The sequence below is a fragment of the Gorilla gorilla genome, chromosome 4 (assembly GCF_029281585.2).
Source record: "Gorilla gorilla gorilla isolate KB3781 chromosome 4, NHGRI_mGorGor1-v2.1_pri, whole genome shotgun sequence".
Lineage (NCBI taxonomy): Eukaryota > Metazoa > Chordata > Mammalia > Primates > Hominidae > Gorilla > Gorilla gorilla.
Window position 1 is genome coordinate 54,421,583 of NC_073228.2, and position 7,310 is coordinate 54,428,892.

General features: G+C 41.7%; 1 non-coding gene across 1 annotated transcript; it reads right to left on the bottom strand.

Annotated features, from left to right (window-relative positions):
- Positions 1 to 5,523: 5,523 nt before the first annotated feature.
- LOC115934749 (U6 spliceosomal RNA) lies at positions 5,524 to 5,630 on the bottom strand. Its single transcript, XR_004070509.1, has one exon. It is a non-coding gene; the product is annotated as a U6 spliceosomal RNA (small nuclear RNA).
- Positions 5,631 to 7,310: the final 1,680 nt, after the last annotated feature.

Genomic DNA, 7,310 nt, shown 5'->3' on the forward strand with positions numbered 1-7,310 from the left:
TCTGGGATACATGTGCAGAACGTGCAGGTTTATTACATGGGTATACATGTGCCATGGTGGTTTGCTGCACCTATCGACCTGTCGTCTAGGTTTTAAGCCCCACATGCATTAAGTATATGTCCTAATGCTATCCCTCCCCTTGCCCGCCATCCCCTGACAGGCCCTGGTGTGTGATGTTCCCCTCCCTGTGCCCATGTGTTCTCATTGTTCAACTGCCACTTATGAGTGAGAACATGTGGTGTTTGGTTTTCTGTTCCTGTGTTGGTTTGCTGAGATGATGGTTTCCAGCTTCATCCACGTCCCTGAAAATGACATGAACTCATTCTTTTTTATGGCTGCATAGTATTCCATGGTGTATATGTGCCACATTTTCTTTATGCAGTCTATCCTTGATGGGCATTTGGGTTGGTTCCAAGTCTTTGCTATTGTAAATAGTGCTGCAATAAACATACGTGTGCATGTGTCTTTATAGTAGAATGATTTACAATCCTTTGCGTATATAGCCAGTAATGGGATTGCTGGGTCAAATGGTATTTCTGGTTCTAAAAGTCTTAAAATATCCTCTAAAGTAGATTTCAAAATACAACATACATGAGCCTGCAGGAGACCTGCTCACAGAAGGCATCTGTAATTTATAGGAAGATGATGCTGACACTAGATTAACCATGCATTTAGCACACCTCAGTTACAGTGAAATCCAATTTTGTGCAAAAAGTGGGAAATAAATGGAGGCGTGTTTGCTTTACGAGAATTTATTTGATTTTTGTAAATAGAAAATGGTTTTATTACATGTAAAATATAATTTCAATTGGTCACTGTGAGGAATCGCCACAGTCTTCCGTAATGATGGAACTAATTTACACTCCCACCAGTGGTGTAAAAGCGTGCCTGTATCTCCACATCCTTTCCAGCATCTGTTGTTTCCTGACTTTTTAATGATCTCCATTCTAACTGGCGTGAGATGGTATCTCATTGTGGTTTTGATTTGCATTTCTCTAATGAGCAGTGATCATGAGCTTTTTTTCATATGTTTGTTGGCCGCATAAATATCTTCTTTTGAGAAATGTCTGTTCATATCCTTCACCCTCTTTTTGATGAGTTTTTTTTTTCTTATAAATCTGTTTAAATTCCTTGTAGATTCTGGATATTAGACCTTTCTCAGATGGATAGATTGCAAACATTTTCTCCCATTCTGTAGGTTGCCTGTTCACTCTGATGATTTTTTTTTTTTTTTGCTGTGCAGAAGCTCTTTAAGTGTTTATTTTAATATTTGTGTAATAATGCCCAGTTTTACCAAGCAGAATGATCTACATAGGAGCTTTTATGCAGAACTCATTGTTCTTCACTAAGAGATTGTTAGTCCAGTAGTAAAATCAAATCCATCTTCAGTTGCTACGTGGCTTTGTTAAACAGTTAAACTTGAGTTGGAGATGCTCTGCTACAGGGAGGAATTTTCGCTCCCCAGATGTGTTTGTATATAATATAATGTATTTTTCCCCTCTCCCCTGTGGAAACTTTGTGGAAAGATTATTTCAGTGTTAACCCTGATTGACATTTTAGTAATCGAACAAGTGTCTGTTACTCCTTTATTCATTCATTTATCAAGTGCTTAATGGGTGCCTTCTGGGTGCCAGACACTGCGTTAGACTCTGGGGAATCAAAGGTGAATCACACTTAGTCTCTACCCCCTGGGAATTTATTCTGGTTAGAGAAATTGTAAACACATAATCATGATCCTATGGGATATTTTTAAAGTATGAAATGAGATAATGTGTGTGAAAAAGCTTTGTAAGCTTCACACATTTAAGATTATTTCTCCAGTGCATAGCATGATGTCTGACATATTTTAACTGCTCGTTACACTCTTGAATGAACTGGGGAAGAGCCAAGAGTTATGAAAGCATAATACTAGAGCGTAGATGGATTAGTTCTGCCTGGATGGACAGGAGGGACGCGGAGGCTTCCAAGAATATAACTTTTGAACTGGACTTGGAAATATAAGTTGTTTATGTTAAGAATCGAGAAAGGAGGTTCTGGGGGGACAGCTGTCAGTCGTTAAAGTGCCTGGATTTAGACGAACCACGTATCTACAGGCTTATGCAGTTTACAAGATGCTTTTGTTTACAGTATCTCTTTTGAGCCTTATGACAGGTCCATGAAGGTGAGTTCATACAACCAAGAGAAGCCTTGACCAGAACCTGGGTTCTAGGGTGTAAGAGACAGCATCTGGCCAGTTTATTCTTTACACTTTCACAAATGTTATGATTGCTAATATTATTGTATTTCTATTATTATATTTGTGAAATCATGGTTTTCTGAGTTACAAGTATATGAAAGACAAATGCGTACATGTAATAAAATGCATAGTTTTCTTTTTTCTTTTTTTTCTTTTTTCTTTGATACAGAGTCTCGCTGGGTCCCAGGCTGGAGTGCAGTGGCACGATCTCGGGTCACTGCAATCTCTGCCTCCGAGGTTCAAGCTATTTTCCTGCCTTAGCCTCTCAAGGAGCTGGGATTACAGGCGCCTGCCAGCATGCCTGGCTAATTTTTGTATTTTTAGTAGAGCGGGGGTTTCACCATGTTGGCCAGGCTGGCCTCGAACTCCTGACCTCGTGATCCGCCCACCTCGACCTCCCAAAGTGCTGGCATTATAGACGTGAGCCACCGTGCCCAGCCATGGTTTTCTTCTGGTTTCTGTAAAGCAGGTTAGCTTGTATTGATACATGAGGAGGTTTTTTCCAGAGGTTTCAGAAACAAGCTAGAAAACGCTTCCATAATATTTCATAGATTCTTTATGATTCAAGCAGTTTTTCAGGATTTTCAGTCCATTTAAACCTTTTATCTAACAAACACTAAGTAGAAACTATGAGCTCTACATTCTCTCGTAAGCTTTCTTTTTCTGTTATAGTTGAGCAAATTTGTTGACATTTTTATTTTTATATTTATTTATTTATTTATTTTTGAGTCAGAGTCTCACTGTGTTGCCCAGGCTGGAGTGCAGTGGCACGATCTCAGCTCATTGCAAGCTCTGCCTCCCCAGTTCACGCCATTCTCCTGCCTCAGCCTCCCGAATAGCTGGGACTGCAGGCGCCTGCCACCACGCCCAGCTAGTTTTTTAGTAGTTTTAGTACAGACGGGGTTTTACCGTGTTTGCCAGAATGGTCTCGATCTCCTGACCTCATGATCCACCTGCCTCGACCTCCCAACATGCTGGGATTACAGGTGTGAGTCACCATGCCCGGCCCAGATGTAGCTCTTATGTTTAGGTCTTTGATCCACTTTGAGTCAATTTTTGTGTGCAGTGTAAGAGAAGTGTCCACCTACATTCTTTTGCATGTAGATAATGCAGTTTTCCCAACATTATTTGTTGAAAAGAGTCTCTTTCCCACTGAATGATCCTGGCACTTTTGTTGAAAATCACTTCACCATATAAGCGAGAGTTTGTTTTTGAACTCTCTATTCTCTTTCAGTGCTCTGTTTTTATGCCAGTACAACACTGTGTTTTGTTTTTGTTTTTGTTTTTTTGAGGTGGAGTTTCACTCTTGTTGCCCAGGCTGGAGTGTAGTGGCCTGATCTCGGCTCGCTGCAACCTCTGCCTCCTGGGTTCAAGCGATTCTCCTGCCTCAGCCTCCCGAGTAGCTGGGATTACAGGCATGTGCCACCACGCCCGGCTAATTTTTGTCTTTTTAGTAGAGACGGGGTTTCTTCATGTTGGTTAGGCTGGTCTCAAACTCCCGACCTCAGGTGATCCGTCCGCCTCGGCCTCCCAAAGTGCTGGGATTACAGGCATGAGCCACCAAACCTGGCAACACTGTTTTGATTACTGTAGCTTTGTGGTAAGTTTTGAAATCACGAAGTGTGATGTCTTCACATTTATTCTTTTTCAAGATTGTTTTGACTATTTGAGGTCCCTTGAGATTCTACATGAGTTTTAGAATGTATTTTTTTTTTTAATTTCTGCAAAAACATTCTTGGGATTTTGACAGGGATTTTATTGAATGTGTAGATTGCTTTGGAGTAGTAACATCTTAGCAACATTAAGGTGTTGCAATCCAAGAACATGAAATGTCTTTCCATTTATTTATGTTGTCTTCAGTTTACTTCAGTAAAGTTTTATGATTTTTCTGTGTACAAGTCCTGCATTTTCTTCATTGCTGACTTATATATACTTGTTTCTTTTGTTGTTGTTGTTGTTTTTCTGAGATGGAGTTTCACTCTTGTTGCCCAGGCTGGAGTGCAATGGCGCGATCTTGGCTCACGGCAACCTCCGCCTCCTGGATTGGAGCAATTCTCCTGCCTCAGCTTCTTGTGTAGCTGGGATTACAGGCATGCACCACCACGCCCGACTAATTTTGTATTTTTAGTAGAGACGGGGTTTCTCCATGTTGGCCAGGCTGGTCTTGAACTCCCGACCTCAGGTTCCTGGTGCTTCCTATTGCACCATCTTCCCAGAATCCTCTCCCTTCCTGTTGTGCTTTTATAGCCACACCTGCTTTCCTCCTGCCGCCAGACTTAGTCGTAACTGCTAATGTATTCCTCATTTTGGTAATTTTGTTATCTCAAGGATGTTATATAAATGGGATGATAGAACTTGTAATTTTCTGCAGGCCAGGTGCCTGGCTCACGCCTGTAATCCCAGCACCTTGGGAGGCTGAGGTGGGTGGGTTACTTGAGGTCAGGAGTTGGAAACCAGCCTGGCCAACATGGTGAAACCCAGTCTCTACTGAAAATACAAAAATTACAGGGATTAACCTGTCATCCCAGCTGCTTGGGAGGTTGAGACATGAGAATTGCTTGAACCCAGGAGGTGGAGGTTGCAGTGAGCCGAGATTGCACCACTGCACTCCACCCTGGGTGACAGAATGAGATTCTGGTCTAAAAACAAAACAAAACAAAACAACATGTAATTTTCTGGGATTGAGTTTTTTACACTAAGTTTAATTCCTTGGAGATTCCTCCGGGTTGTTGCTTAGTGTTTGTTACAGTTATACTGCACTTTGTTTACTTATTTGCTGAAAGATAATCTCAGTTATTTCCACTTGTAGGTTATTATGAATAAAACTGTTACAAACATCACACAGGTTTTCATGTGAACGTAAGTCTTCATTTAGTAATGTTGATAGGTGGGTAGTGATATCTCATTGTGTGTATTATTATTATTATTATTATTATTATTATTATTATTATTATTGAGACAGGGTCTTGCTCTGTTACCTAGGCTTTGAAGGGCAGTGTCATGATCATGTCTCATTGCCACCTTAACCCTCTGAGTAGCTGGGACTATGGGTGTGTGCCACTACACCCAGCCAATGTTTTTAGAAATATGTTTTTGAAGAGATAAGGTCTTGCTATGTTGCTCAGGCTGGTTTTGAACTTCTGAGCTCAAGTCATGCTCCAGACTGGTCTCCTAAAGTGCTGGGATTACAGGCCACTACACACACCTCACTGTGTTTTTAATACGTATTTACTTAGTGGCTAATGATGTTGACCATCTTTTCAGGTGCTTATTTGGTATCTTTTTTTTAAAATATGGAACACTTTAAGAATTTGCATGTCATCACTGTGCAGGGAGCATGCTAATCTTCTCTGTATTGATTCAATTTTGGTATATGTGCTGCTGAGACAAGCAGTAGTACCTTTATATATCCCCTGTTCATCACTTTTGGCTGTTTTCTTTTTTTGAGACGGAGTCTCCCTATCTCTACTCAAAAACAATACAAAAATTAGCCAGGCATGGTGGCACATGCCTGTAGTCCCAGCTACTTGGGAGGCTGAGGCAGGAGAATTGCTTGAACCCAGGAAGCTGAGGTTGCAGCGAGCTGAGATTGCACCACTGTACTCCAGCCTGAGCGACAGAGTGAGACTCTGTCAAAAAAAAAAAAAAAGTATTCCACTCTTGCTGGGTGGAATGTCCTGTAAATGTCCATGGATCCAGTTAGTTCATGGGGTTGAAGTAAATATTCTTGCTGTGATCATACGTGTAGTTTTAACAGTTGTTACAGAGAAATACTGAAGTCTCTATAGTGGATTTGTGTATTTCTTCATTCTGTTCCATCAGGTTTTCTTTCACAGATTTCGTAGTCTGGTGTTTTGCTGCATACACATTTAGGAATGTTATGTCCTCTTGGTGGATTGACCCCTCTCTCAATAAATAATTTCCTTCTTAGTCTCTAGTACTTTTTCTTTGCTCTGAAGTATACTGTTTCTGATATTAATATAGTCATCCACTTTTCCTTAGTGAATGGTTGCATCATATACCTTTTGAATTTTTTTTTTGCTTTCAACGTGCTTAGATTGTTATATTCGAAGTAAATGCCTTGTACACAAAACAGTGTTAGGTTATGTTTTCTTTCTTTCTTTCTTTCTTTTTTTCTTGAGATGGAATCTTGCACTGTCGCCTGGGCTGGAGTGCAATGGCGTCATCTTGGTTCACTGCAACCACCACCTCCCGGGTTGAACCAATTCTCCTGCCTCAGCCTCCCGAGTAGCTGGGATTACAGGTGCCCGCCACCATGCCTGGTTAATTTTTTATATTTTTAGTAGAAACCGGGTTTCACTATGTTGACCAAGCTGGTCTCGAACACTTGACCTCTTGATCTGCCTTCCTTGGCCTCCCAAAGTGCTGGGATTACAGGTGTGAGTCACTGTGCCTGGCCTTTTTTTTTTTTGAGACATGGTCTTGCTCTGTCACCCAGGCTGGACTGCAGTGGCACAATCATGGTTTACTGCAGCCTGGACCTCCTGGGCTCAAACAATTCCCCCACCTCAGCCTCCCAAGTAACTGGGACCACACATGTGCGCCATCACGCCCGGCTAATTTTTTTATTATTTGTAGGGACGAGGTCTTGTTATGTTGCCCAGCCTGGTCTCAAACTCATGGGCTCAAGAGACCCTTCTGTCATGGCCTCCCAAAGTGCTGGCATTACAGGCGTGAGCCACCATGCTTGGCTGTAGGTTACGTTTTTTAAATCTAGTTTGTCAATCTTTGTCTTTTTCTTTTTTTTTTTTTTTGAGATGGATTATCACTCTGTCACCCAGGGTGGAGTGCAGTGGTATGATCTCGGCTCACTGCAACCTCTGCCTAGTGGGTTCAAACAATTCTCCTGCCTCAGCCTCCAGAGTAGCTATTACAGGCGCCCACCACCATGCCTGCCTAAATTTTTTTTTTTTGCATTTTTAGTAGAGACAGGGTTTCACCATGTTGGTCAGGATGGTCTCGAACACCGAACCTCAAGTGATCTGCTCTCCTCAGCCTCCCAAAGTGCTTGGATTATGGTTGTGAGCCATTGCACCTGGCCAGTTTTTGTCTT